The following is a 13,719-nucleotide window of genomic DNA, read 5'->3' on the forward strand; positions in this document are numbered from 1 at the left end:
CGGGAGGCAGTTCACATCTAAGCAACAGCTCTGGGAGGGTATTCTGTCCTCATGCAAAACAATTGAAGCAGAAACCATCCAAAACCTGACAAATTCAATGGACGAGAGAGTTCAGAAGCTCCTTTCGAACAAGGGGTCCTATGTGAAAATGTAACATCACCTAGAATAAAGTTTTGAGTTGAAAACTGTTTGATTTCAGTTTCTAACAACCTGCTAATGCTTATAATTTCAAAAATGACCATTTTTTTGGTCTTTATTAAAATGAAAAGGTTGATCGAAAAGTTTGGGGGATCTAAGAGTGTGGCAACCCAGTAGTCATGATTACTTCGAATTCTGACAATATGAGGGTCATGCTGCAGGTAGTGCAGCAAGAAGGCACTTATGTGTCTTGCGCATCTCGGAGCCCCAAAATTATTTTCCGGGCTAGATGCAGCTAAAAATTATTTTTAATTTTAAATCTGGTGAAGCTTATTATAGATGGCCTAATAGGATCAGTGCTGCACACTGCTACAAAGCCCAAATTATTTTCCAGTCAAGATACAGATAAACATGATTAGTAATTTGAAAGCTTAAAACGGTTGGTAGGGTGATTTTAACCAATCATCAAGCTTTTACTCTCCCCAGGATGACACAGGGGTAGAAAAGTCGTTTCGGATCCATGATTTGTTCATCTTTATGAACGTGAGTCTGTCTACATTATCAGTGGAGAGCCGCGTGCGCTTATCTGTCAGCACACCACCAGCAGCGCTGAACACACGTTCAGACAGAACGCTGGCTGCGGGGCATGACAAGATCTCCAAGGCGTAAGTGGCTAGCTCCGGCCATTTATCCAGATTGGAAGCCCAAAAAGAGCAAGGGTCCAGTGACACAGTCGTGGCTTCAATGTTTACTTGGAGATACTCCTGTACCATCGTCTCTAGGCGTTGACTATGTTTCAGACTTCTTGTCTCCTGTGGCCTTGCAAAGGATGGGCTAAAAAAGTGGTGAAATGATTCCGCAAAATTGATGTTACCAGCAGATACTGTGGTTCTGTTACGGTTTGAGTGCTGAACACTTGACGGTCCCACGGTTGGCAAGTTGGAACTGTGAGATTCACTACGTGCACCACTGGTATTTTGTGGAAAAGCACATGTAAGATTCTGCAACAGTCTCTGCTGATACTCCTGCATGCGTGCATCCCTTTCTATGGCAGGAATAATTTCTGCAAATTTAATTTGGACCGGGGATCTAACAGTGTGGCAACCCAGTAGTCAGGATTATTTCTAATTCTCACAATTCGAGGGTCATGTTGCAGGTAGTGCAGCAAGAAGGCACTCATGAGTGTTGCGCATCCAGGAGCACCAAGTCCCTGTTGTGTTGGTGGCGAGGTAACAATCATGCTTCCTTCCTCTGTCCTCTCCCCCCAACCTCGCACAACAGAAATGTGATCAAGGTCTCCCTCATCTGATGAGTCTTCCATCAGTTCGTCCTCCACTTCTTCCTGGGCTCCTGCACCTTCCTCACTAGTTTGGCTGCTACCATGCGCCCTGGTAAAATCATCTCCCCCACCCTCACATGCCTGCCGCCCTGGTGCTGCCGACCGTCTGGAACTTGCAGATGTTAGCCCTTCCGCATACAACTCCTCCTCCTCTACTTCCTCCACCTCCTCTTGTGCCACCACCTGACTCCGAATTCTGTTTAACATGTGCTCCAGCATGTAAATCACCGGAATAGTCATGCTGATAATGGCATCGTCAGCACTAAACATCTTCGTCGCCATTTCAAAACTGTGCAGAAGGGTGCATAGGTCCCTGATCTGAGACCACTACTCCAGCGTGATTTGCCCCACCTCTGAATCTCGTTGGCCCAGGCTATACGTCAGAACGTATTGCACCAGGGCTTGTCGGTGCTGCCACAGTCGCTGCAACATGTGCAGAGTTGAATTCCACCGGGTAGGCACATCGCATTTTAGCCGGTGAAGTGTCAGGCCCAACGACTTCTGTAGAGATGTAAGTCGCTGAGCTGCGGGATGCGAACGGCGGAAGTGAGCACACAGCGACCGTGCCCTCTGCAGAAGGCCATCTAGTCTGGGATAGTGGGCTAAAAATTGCTGGACAACCAGGTTCAACACGTGAGCCATACAAGGCACGTGTGTGACATTGCCCCGGCGAAGGGCCGCACCCAGGTTTGCAGCATTGTCGCACACGGCCTTCCCTGGTTTCAGGTCCAGTGGAGACAACCATTCATGAAATTGGTTCTCCAGAGCTGACCACAACTCCTCAGCTGTGTGACTCACATTTCCCAGACATTTCAATGTAAAAACCGCCTGATGACGTTGAGCCCTACTGCCAGCATAGTAAGGAGGTGTGCAGGATCCCTTCTGCGCAGTTAGAAAGCTTGTGGCATGACCAGACAGGCTTTGGGTGCAGGTGGAAGACCGAGAGGAGGTTGAGGAGGCAGAAGCAGTGGAGGAAAAATGACATAAAGAGGATTGACGCACAACTCGTGGGGACGGCAAGACTTGGACAGCAGCCCCTTGTCCTGCTGTCACCATAGTTACCCAGTGCCCAGTCAGCGACATGTAACGCCCCTGTCCATGCCTACTCGTCCAAGTGTCTGTGGTGAAATCCACCCTGTCACACACAGAGTTTCTCAAAGAAGCGGTGATGTTGTGTGCGACATGCTGGTGGAGCGCAGGCACACCTTTCTTTGAGAAGTAGTGCCGACTGGGCATCTGGTACTGGGGCACTGCGACGGACATAAGGTCTCGAAAATCCTCTGTGTCCACCAGGCGGAAAGGCAGCATTTCTGTAGCCAAGAGCTTGCAGATGGTGAAATTCAACCTCTTAGCTTTCTCATGGCTAGGAGGAAATGGTCTTTTACTTGTCCACATCTGAGGGACCGAGGGCTGGCTATTGTGCTTAGACGGGGTTGATAAGGGTGTCCCCGGCAAACTGCCGGTCTGTGAGGAAGATGCAGGCGGACATGTTAGGTTGCCTTGATCCAAAGGTGGTGCTATCGATGTCGGACAGCGCTCAACACCAGCTGGTGTTACCACCTCCAAAGAAAATGATGACCTGCCAATCACGCTGGCTGTTGCGGGTAAAGAGGTGGCAGGTCTGCGCCCCAAAACAGGTGTGACTGCTGTCCCCACAGTCACAGAGGATGAAGAGGCCGCGGATGCACAAGATATGGCAGACGGTGGTTGGCCCGGCCGGCTAGACCGCATTGTAGCACACTGAGCTTCCCACTGCAACTTATGCTTCATGTCCATGTGCCGGTTCATGCATGAAGTACTCAAACTATGTATTTTTTGGCCTCTACTTAGCTTTTGCTGACAAATGTTACAGATAACACGAGTTGGGTCATCTTTATCGATCTGAAAAAATTCCCAGGCTATGCAAGGCTTAGCACCCATGCGACCTGAAGAGCCACCACGACTTGTGGTGAGAGGCAGAGTTGTGTTTGAGGATGCAGTTGTTGACGTGCTTCCAGTACTACGTCTCTGTCCAGGAAGGCGCAACCTGACCTCATCGTCACTAGCATCTTCCTCCACCTCCTCTGCTGACCTCATCTCTTGGCTGACTGTGGGTTGACAGTAAGTGGGATCTCCGACCTCATCATCATCACCCTGTGCGTTATCACACCCGTCGTCCTCAGAGCCAACCTGTTCCTGCCCTGACAAAAAACTAAAGTTGTCGCTCCAATCAGGTATTTGAGTCTTATCATCGTCTTCCTCATTGTCTCCACCAACAGGAGTTACAGTTTGGGAATGAGGGTCTACATTATGGTCAGAACCTTCTGCGTCTGGTCCTGGATCCGACTCATAAAGATTCTGGGCATCAGTGCAGATCATTTCCTCGTCTGGATTCACAGAAGCGCTGGAGTCGACCTCTGATTCCCAGGCTATAGTATGAGTAAACAGCTCTGCAGACTCAACCATCTGTTCTACCTCATACTCAGACGGGCAGCTGGAGATTTGGGAGCTGTGAGGAAGCAAGTGCGATTTGGGTGACACCTTTGAGGACTGGAGTATTTGTGATGTTGAAGTTGATGTGGAGGAGAGCCCACTTAAAGGAGCACTTGATATCCGTTGAAGCACCTGCTGTTTTTGTGCCTCATCTGGAATTTGTAGCGATTGGCGTGGCCGTAAGAAAGGGATCTTATCACATTGTCCGCAAAAAGAAGTAGACATTTTAGTTTGGCTGGAAGATGGTCTTTCTTCTGCACCTACCCCACGGACACAACCTTTTTTCCCCTTCCCAACACGCCTATTCCCCTTTCCACCAGCAGCAGGCCTTTTTCCACTCATTTTGGTGGTTAACTAATTCACAACTCTGGAGTTGTTTGCACAAAAAAACAATGGATGGTAACCGAGCAGAGCTGAGTGGCCAAACTGTGGTATTAGGCCAAAACTATTGGCTGGGTTAGATGCAGAAAAAAATTATTTTTAATTTGCAACCTGATGGAGGTCAGTATAGATGGACTAATAGACCAAGTCCCACACACCGCTAGAAGCCCAAATATTTTTTCAGAGCTAGATGCAGAAAAAAAATATTTTTAATTTGCAACCTGATGGAGGTCAGTATAGATGGACTAATAGACCAAGTCCCACACACCGCTAGAAGCCCAAATATTTTTTCAGAGCTAGATGCAGAAAAAAATTATATTCAATTTGCAACCTGCTGGACGTCAGTATAGAAGGACTAATAGAACAAGTCCCACACACTGCTAGAAGCCCAAATATTTTTTCAGAGCTAAATGAAGAAAAAAATTATTTTTAATTTGCAACCTGATGGAGGTCAGTATAGATGGACTAATAGACCAAGTCCCACACACTGCTAGAAGCCCAAATATTTTTTCAGAGCTAGATGCAGAAAAAAATTATTTTTAATTTGCAACCTGATGGAGGTCAGTATAGATGGACTAATAGACCAAGTCCCACACACCGCTAGAAGCCCAAATATTTTTTCAGAGCTAGATGCAGAAATTTTTTTTATTCAATTTGCAACCTGATGGAGGTCAGTATAGATGGACTAATAGACCAAGTCCCACACACTGCTAGAAGCCCAAATATTTTTTCAGAGCTAGATGCAGAAAAAAATTATATTCAGTTTGCAACCTGATGGAGGTCAGTATAGATGGACTAATAGAATGATGCTATGCCCAAAAGATTTTACTTCACTAGGTGCAGTAAAAAAATTGGTATTCTATACACAGGTGGTATATCTTGCAACACAGATAGGCTACTCCACTGACTAACACACTCTGCAATAGGCCAAAAAGGATTAGCTTTGCTAGATTCAGCCAAATGCTGTGAAAAAAACTTGCACAGCACTGGCACAGACCTGCCTGGCAAAAACTGATAGGAACTGATGTAACCTAGTCCTGAAAAGGACTCCAATTACAATTAGTCTTTACTCCCACAATCTATCTATTTAAGAGCACAGACCTGCCTGATAAAAGTCGTAGGAAATGCTGTAACCTAGTCCTTAAAACGACTGCAATCACATCTATTCCCTACTCCCAAGCTATCTGTATATTTGTGCGAAAATTGGCTTGAAATTAACAAGGTATAGCGCACACAGCAACAGCGGTGCCGTCTAACACGCAGCTGCAGCAGTGAGAAAATGGTGGCGACGGGGAAAATGGCTTGGTCTTATAGGGCAAGGACATGTGACATACACTGCCAATCACACATGCCCTTGCTTGTGTGAAAAAAAGCACTTCGCTCCGTGTGTGCGCTGCTGATAGGCTGACAGATTGCACCTCCCCACTGCAAATGCGGGAAAGAGAAAAAAAAATGGAGATCTTCATTGTTCCTGCAGAGATCCATCCCCTGCCCCTCCCCCCGCCCCGCTGTACACTCAAACTGCGTATTAACATTAATTTTCATCATTACTGAGAAAAAATCCAGTTAGGATTTTGGTGCACGAACAGTTATCGAACATAACCTCGAACAGCCGAATTTTTCTCAAATTGTTCGTGTTCGCCGACCGGCTCGAACACCACCCAAAACAGCTCGAATTTGAGATTGGCGAACAGTTCGAGTAGAACAACGCTCATCTCTACTCTTCTGATCGCAAATCCTTCCCAACATCTGCAGTGTAGAGTTTCAATGCATGGAGACATCACACACCAGTCTGTGAGCTGAAACACAGCAAGTGCAGCGGAAGCTGTAGGTGACTTTCTAAAATGGGCACACAGGCAGCATACTTTAATAAGAAGATCCAGCAACTCCGGGTAGAATTTGAGAAACCACTAAATAACGAGGTCAAGCACCTGGGCCAGGCATGGTGCGTGTGTGAGCTACCGCCTCTCCTCAGAGTCGCCACCAGGTTCCTACCATTGTCACACACGACCATGCCTGGCTGTAGGTTCAGTTGTGTGAGCCATAGATATGCCTACTCTTTCAGAGTTGTCCACAACTCTTTAGCATTGTGCGGTTTGGCACCTAAGCATATTAGAATCAGCACAGCCTGTTGCCGCTTGGCCGAGGCAGTGCTGCAGTGCTTCCAGCTTGTGACTGATTTGGTCTTTTCAGAGATGGAGGCTGAAGAGGAGGAGGAGGTTGAGGAGGATGAGGTGCAGGAGCTGTAGACTGTGGGGGCAACCCTGATTGACCTAGGGCCCGCAATCCTTGACGTCGGGAGGACGTGTTCCGTCCCAAGGTCCGACTGGGATCCGGCTTCCACAATGTTAAACCAGTTTGCCGTCAGCGAGATGTACCATCCCTAACCTCAAGCACTTGGCCCACATTTCCGGGGTTAGGTGGACTTTCCCAGTAAGACCTTTGTTGAGGGCACGGCTAATGTTTTGGGACACGTGCTTGTGTAATGTGGGGACCGCAAACCGGGAGAAATAGTTGCGGCTGGGGACTGAGTACTGAGGGATGGCCGCCGCCATCAGGTTGCGGAGTGCTTCTGTCTCCATGAGCCTAAAAGGCAACATTTCAAGCGTAAGCAGTTGTGAAATGTGGGAATTTAGTACTGTGGCCTGTGGGACGTTGGATGCGTATTTGCGCTTGCGTTCCAAGGACTTGGGTATGGACAACTGAACGATGCGCTGGGACAAGGACGTGGATGTGCTTCCTGATGCTGCTACTTGAGAGTGTGCAACGACAGGTGCAGGGAAGGAGGCATCTACGCATGCAGCAGGGATAGGGGATTGGCTTGCATGCACAACAGCGGAAGAAGCAATGGTGCCACGCGCAGACACTGTTCCTGGACCCTGGGGTTTGTCCCACAAAGTCGGGTGCTTTGCTGCCATGTGCCTGATCATGTTGGTGGTGGTCAGGCTGGTCATTTTGCCACCCCTGCTGATGTTGGCCTGGCAGGTGGTGCAAATGGCCTTTTTGGGGTTATCGGCAGAGTCTTTAAAAAACAATCAGACTCGGGAAGACCTAACAGTTGTACAGGCAACTTCCTTCGTGTTGGTGTTACGGGGAATGGCTGCCTGCCTTCTTTCTGCGGCCAACACAATGCTTCTTCCTGCCTGTTGGGGTGCTCTACCTCCTTACCCCTGTGTGCTGCTGTCCTCGCTCTGAATGTCCTCCTGCCAGGTTGGGTCAGTTAATATATCATCCACCACCTCGTCTTCCATTTCCGCACTCTGGTCCTCCTCTTGACATTCTGGCAATTGTGTCTCATCATCGGTAACCTCTTGTGACACTTTCTCACCGTCACCTTCGTGCGACCGTGGCTGCTCAAATATTTGGGCATTGCTACATGCGATCTTCTCTTGCCCTGCTTCAAGTGTACCGGGCGAGAGGCCTGAATCTATAAATGAGAAAGTGAACAGCTCTTCGGAGTGTCAAAGTTTGGGATCAGTTGTCTCTGGGCACTCGGCATGGTGGGTGGAAGGAGGTTCAGGGTGAGGAATACACGGTCAAGACTCACAGCTACTGAAAATTGACCGTGTGGAAGACAATGTGGTGGTGGTGGCTAAGTGACTGGAAGCATTATCTGCTATCCAACCAATAATCTTTTCACACTGGTCTGTGTTCAGTAGTGGTGTTTTGCTGTCCCCTATTAATTGGGACAGGAAGGTCGAGCGAGAAGCTGTGGGTGTTTGTTTTGACACAATTTCAGTTTGCCCACGGCCTCGGCCTCTGCATGCACCAACATCACCATCACATCCCTTGTCATGTGCCTTGCCCATTTTAAATGGAGGACAATTTCTTCCACACTCACAACAAATGACTGAATTTGGAGAGAACTTATATGTGATCCGTGTGATGGACAAAACACAGTTTTAAATACCTGGAATGTAGGAAACTATTTTGAACAGCAATGTGGAGTTAACTGCTTCATTGACACGTTGAAACAAATTTTTAATGGAGGCCAGAAATGGCAGTATTTTCAGAAAACGTATATGTGATCCGTATGACGGAGAAAAGACAGTTTTAAATACCTGGCCTTTAGGTAGCTATTTTGAACAGCAAACCAGTGTCAAAAACTTTGCTGACACACTGAAAAAAAAAATTAATGGAGGCCAGAAATGGTAGTATTTTCTGAAAACGTATATGTGATCCGTGTGATGGAGAATACACAGTTTTAAATACCTGGCCTGTAGGTAACTATTTTGATCAGCAATCTAGCGTCAATTGCTTCACTGACACACTGAAACAAATTTTTAATGCAAGTCAGAAATGGCAGTATTTTCTGAAAATGTATATGTGATCCTTGTGATGGAGAAAACACAGTTTTCAATATCTGGCCTGTAGGTAACTATTTTGAACAGCAAACCGGTATCAAAAACGTTGCTGACACACTGAAAAAAAATGCAATGGAAGCCAGAAATGTCAGTATTTTCTGAAAACGTATATGTGATCCGTGTGACGGAGAAAACACAGTTTTAAATACCAGGCCTGTAGGTAACTATTTTGAACAGCAATCTGGTGTCAATTGCTTCACTGACACACTGAAACAAATTTTTAATGAAGATCAGAAATGGCAATATTTCATGAAAACATATATTTGAACCGTGTGCCGGAGAAAACAGAGTTTTAAATACCAGGCCTGTAGGTAACTATTTTGAACAGCAATCTGGTGTCGATTGCTTCACTGACACACTGAAACAAATTTTTAATGGAGGCCATAAATGGAAGTATTTTCTGAAAACGTATATGAGATCTGTGTGACAGAGAAAACACACTTTTAAATACCTGGCCTGTAGGTAACTATTTTGAACAGCAAACCGGCGTCAAAAACTTTGCAGACACACTGAAAAAAAGATTTAATGGAGGCCAGAAATGGCAGTATTTTCTGAAAACGTATATGTAGTCCTTGTGACAGAGAAAACACAGTTTTAAATAGCTGAATTTTTAGCGCTGTATTATGGAAAGGACCTGGTTGTATTCTGCAGTGCTAACAAGCAAATGGTGCAGAAAAATTGTGTTCTCTGGATTGCTTTTTAAGCAAATAATGATGAGTAAGATCCAAATAAAAATTATTCCTGGCCCCTGAGACCTGTGTCTATTTCTAGAAATATAACAGCAGCAGACAGAACTGGAATGGAGCCCCTTGTGCTAAATGCACTGCAGTCTGCTATGTACCCTGCCTGCCTATATACACTGCCTGCCTAATATCTCTGCAGATGGATTAGTCCTCAGAAGGACTGTTTGTTGAGATGGATATGTGTCCCTAATATAGTTTGGTACACCTACACTAACTAGAAACAAGCAAATCTCTCCATAGCATAGCAGCGGCTCTCCCTATACTGTCTGATTCCGGGGTAGACTGTGTGATTAGCATAGCGGTGCCAGGTCTGACAAAGACCTGATGACGCTGTGCGGCCAGCCAATCACTGTAATGCCACAACCAAAATGGCTATGGCAGTACAGTGAGTGGCAAGCAATTTCTGCATGTTCATTGGCGCTCTAAAGAGTGCCAAACATGCAGGGAGGAGACTCAAGCTCCCGCCGAGCAACCCCGGAAATACTCGGCGAGCACCGATCATGTCGAGCAGTGAGATGCTCTGGCGAGCATCGAGCAGTAGCGAACATGCCCGATTATCACTAATAAATATAAAAACTAGCGATATACCATGTCCAAGTTGTAAACAAAACTGTCATTAATATTGTAGCATGAGATCCTGCCTGAGATTCAATCCAAAGGGTACTCGGGTTTTTAACATAAAAATCCAATATGATTCCCTATTTAGCAGTTTGCATCTATGGTCTTCCCCCTGAATAGGTCTATACACTTTTTCTATGCCTTGAAATTTCAGTGCTGAAACTTCCCTGTTATGGAACGTTCGGAAGTGTTTTGACACTGCAGAAATATTTGTGGCCAAACGATTAACCGCATCGGGTATAAGTCTTCTTATCCGTACTTTTTAAGGGCTCGTAGTACAACCAATGTATTGAATCTTACATGTAATACATTCAACAAGTTATTGTATAACCCAGGGCCTTTGAAAAAGTCATGTATTTTGTTCATACGATTATTATATAGTGAATAGTGATGAGCGAATGTACCCACCACTGCTTGGTTCTCGCCCGAGCATCATGGTGCTCGACAAGTTCAGCTTTCGGTGAGTATTTCCGGGTTGCTCAGGAGAGATCTCGAGTCCCCATCCTGCATGTTTGGCACTCTTTAGATAGCCAATGAACATGTAGGGATTGCTTGCCAGGCACTCTAATGCCGTAGCCATGTTGGTTGTGGGCATTACAGTGATTGGCTGGCCGCAAACAGCGTCATCAGGTCTATATAAGACCTGGTGCTGCCATGCTCGTCACAGTCTACCCCGGAATCAGGCAGAGTAGTTAGAGGTGCTGCTGTGTCAGGGAGATATTTGCTTGTTTAGAGTTATTATAGGTATTCCACAACATATATCTATATATCCATCTGAACTAACAGTCCTTCTGAGGACTAATCCAGGTGCGTATTTTCAGTGGTGAAGGTGATAGCAGGAGTTTTGCAGGAAGGTAGTGTATGTGGCAGACTGCAGTGCATATAGTGCAAGAGGGTCCATAGCACGTTCCTGCTGCTGCTGTTCTTACATATTTGTAGACATAGCCCCATATATCAGGGGCCTGGGCCAATTTTTTTTTATCTTAATCTTGATTATTTGCTTTAAAAGCAATCCAGAGTACACATTTTTTCTGCTCCATTTGCCTGTTAGCACGGCAGAATACAGCCAGATCTTTTCCATATTACAGCAATAAAAATCCAGAAATTTGAACTGAACGTGGAAAATATTGACTTACATTTTCATTTTGTTACAGTGTGTCGGTCAAGCCATTCACACTAATTCTCTGAGAAGAATAGTATTACTGAACTACAGATCTGCTATTTAAAACCGTGGTTCTATGTCAGACGTATCTCGCATATAACTGTGTTCCAAAATCAGCCATTTCTGCCTTCCATTTCGTTGCAGTGTGTCAGACAAGTTATTCACTCTAGGTCTCTGTGAAGAATATAAATAACACTTCACCCACTATAGGCAACACTAGGGGGTATAAAGGAGTCTAGACACCATGAAATTTAAAATTACTATTTTTATTGAATCATAATAAAATATTACACAGAAACAATTAAGAAGTTAAGCAGGAAAATTTCAGCTAACCAAGGTTATACATAAGGGGCTCAATCCAAAGGTTCACTTATGTGAGAAATAGAGTTGAGGCATGTATTAAGTGCCAACAGTCTAGCTATTGGTAATCAATGATTTTTTTTTGGGGACAATAAGTGCTGTTACTATATAATGAACAGGGAACATAAAGTGCAAATGCCCTATAAAGTGTCAGTGCCAGCAGCATAGAAAATATTGCCTAGATATTCCTCTATAGCCTTGATGGGCCTAATAGAAAAGTTGGTAAACAGTGTCAGATCCAATGCTGTTTTATCAAAATAAATTAATCATAGTGGACTACATGAAAAGGACAATGCCCACAGCAGAGTTTTAACAACTGTAAGCCCAGGGAATATCAATAGCAATATGTGCTGTCTCTATGTAATAAACAAGGAACATAAAGTGTAAATGCCCTAAAAAGTGTCAGTGCCAGTAGCGTAAAAATATAGTCTGGATATTCATATATTGTTCTGATAGCCCTAATAGAGAAGTTGGTAAACAGTGTCAGATCCAATGCTGTTTTATCAGAATTAATTTAATCATAGTAAACTACATACAAAGGCAATGACCGCAGCAGAGATCTAACAGCTATATGCCCACATGATATCAATACATCTATTACTTACAACCAGAGGTGGGAGAAAGTGACCCAGTGATCCTGGTGCTGCACCCTCGACGACGCCGTTTTGCCACGCTTCTTCCAGGAGGCGTCGGGTCGGGCCAAATTGAAATCATTGGTGGGGTCTCTGGTTAGTTCCAAATACACATTAGTATTTCTTAAATCAATCAAATTGAGCTTTTTATATAAACTAGAATTTAATACCACTATTGTGTCCCCCTTGTCTGCTTGAAGGATTGTCAAATCCATATTGGTTTTGAGTTCCCTCGGGGTAATTTTTTTGCTTTTTTTTATTTCATTTTTTAAGAGAAACCAAATCCTTTTCAATAAGATCCCGAAACTGGTCTAAAACCATGGGACGTGATTGCAGTGGATAAAATTACGGATTTCCCCTATGAAACAGACTAGAGAGGTATCAGATTTCATGGATTTCCTCTCCAATGATTAGTGTTTCTTTCAAATGCGGAGTGAAGCGCTGTAAAGCGTGTTCGCACGCAGTGAAAAAGGATACTTTTACTTCACTACATAATAATCGTATGAACAAAATACAGTGGTGGCCAAAAGTGTGTTTTTTCACTGAAGACAAATTAAATGAAGATAATAATACCAAAGAATTTGTGATTGCAATCATTTTCAGGAAGAAACTGAGTATTATCTGACCGAATTGCAGGGGTGCCAATACTTTTATCTCCACTGTAAATGACTTTATTAATTGCAGCGCGCCCTGGGTTATATGACTTGTTGAATGTATTACATGTAAGATTCAATACATTGGTTGTACTATGGGCCCTTTAAAAGTACGGATTAGAGAAATATATCCGATGCGGTTAATCGTTTGGCCACAAATATTTCTGCAGTGTCAAAACACTTCCGAACGTTCCATAAAGGGGAAGTTTGAGCATTGAAATTTCAAGGCATAGAAAAAGTGTATAGACCTATATAGGAGGGAGATTATAGATGCAAACTGCTAAATAGGGAATCATATTGGATTTTTATGTTAGAAACCCGAGTAACCTTTGGATTGAATCTCAAGCAGGATCTAATATTACAATATTAATGACAGTTTTGTTTACAGCTTTGACATGGTATATCGCTAGTTTTTATATTTATTCTATATTTGTATCACAAATATTTTTACTTTTTCTACACGTCAATGATATCAATTTTAGAGGATAATAATATATGTATGTCACTAACGTTTTTATTTCACTCTTGTCTATGCTAATCATACTGGCTAGTGAGCACATGATAACTATTATCTTTAAATACAACCTACCTTTATATGCTCACTCTATGGTTCAGAAAGACCATGATTAAGACTGCACATCGAAACGTGTAGGTCGAGGCTGTGATCCTTGTGTGCATTAAGACTTATTATGGTGGTAGCAGCATTTTTTAATGGCTCAATAAAAGCTATGTTTTATTCAAGTTTATAGCCTGATACCCTGCATCATTCCTCCTGTTTTCTGATTCAAATTCTATGTGTTGATCCCAGGGCCGGCTCCAGGTTTTTCTGGGCCCCGGGCGAAAGAGTCTCAGTGGGC

This window comes from Phyllobates terribilis, unplaced genomic scaffold, assembly GCF_046119375.1.
Source record: "Phyllobates terribilis strain yellow unplaced genomic scaffold, ASM4611937v1 Scaffold_4__5_contigs__length_816908805, whole genome shotgun sequence".
Lineage (NCBI taxonomy): Eukaryota > Metazoa > Chordata > Amphibia > Anura > Dendrobatidae > Phyllobates > Phyllobates terribilis.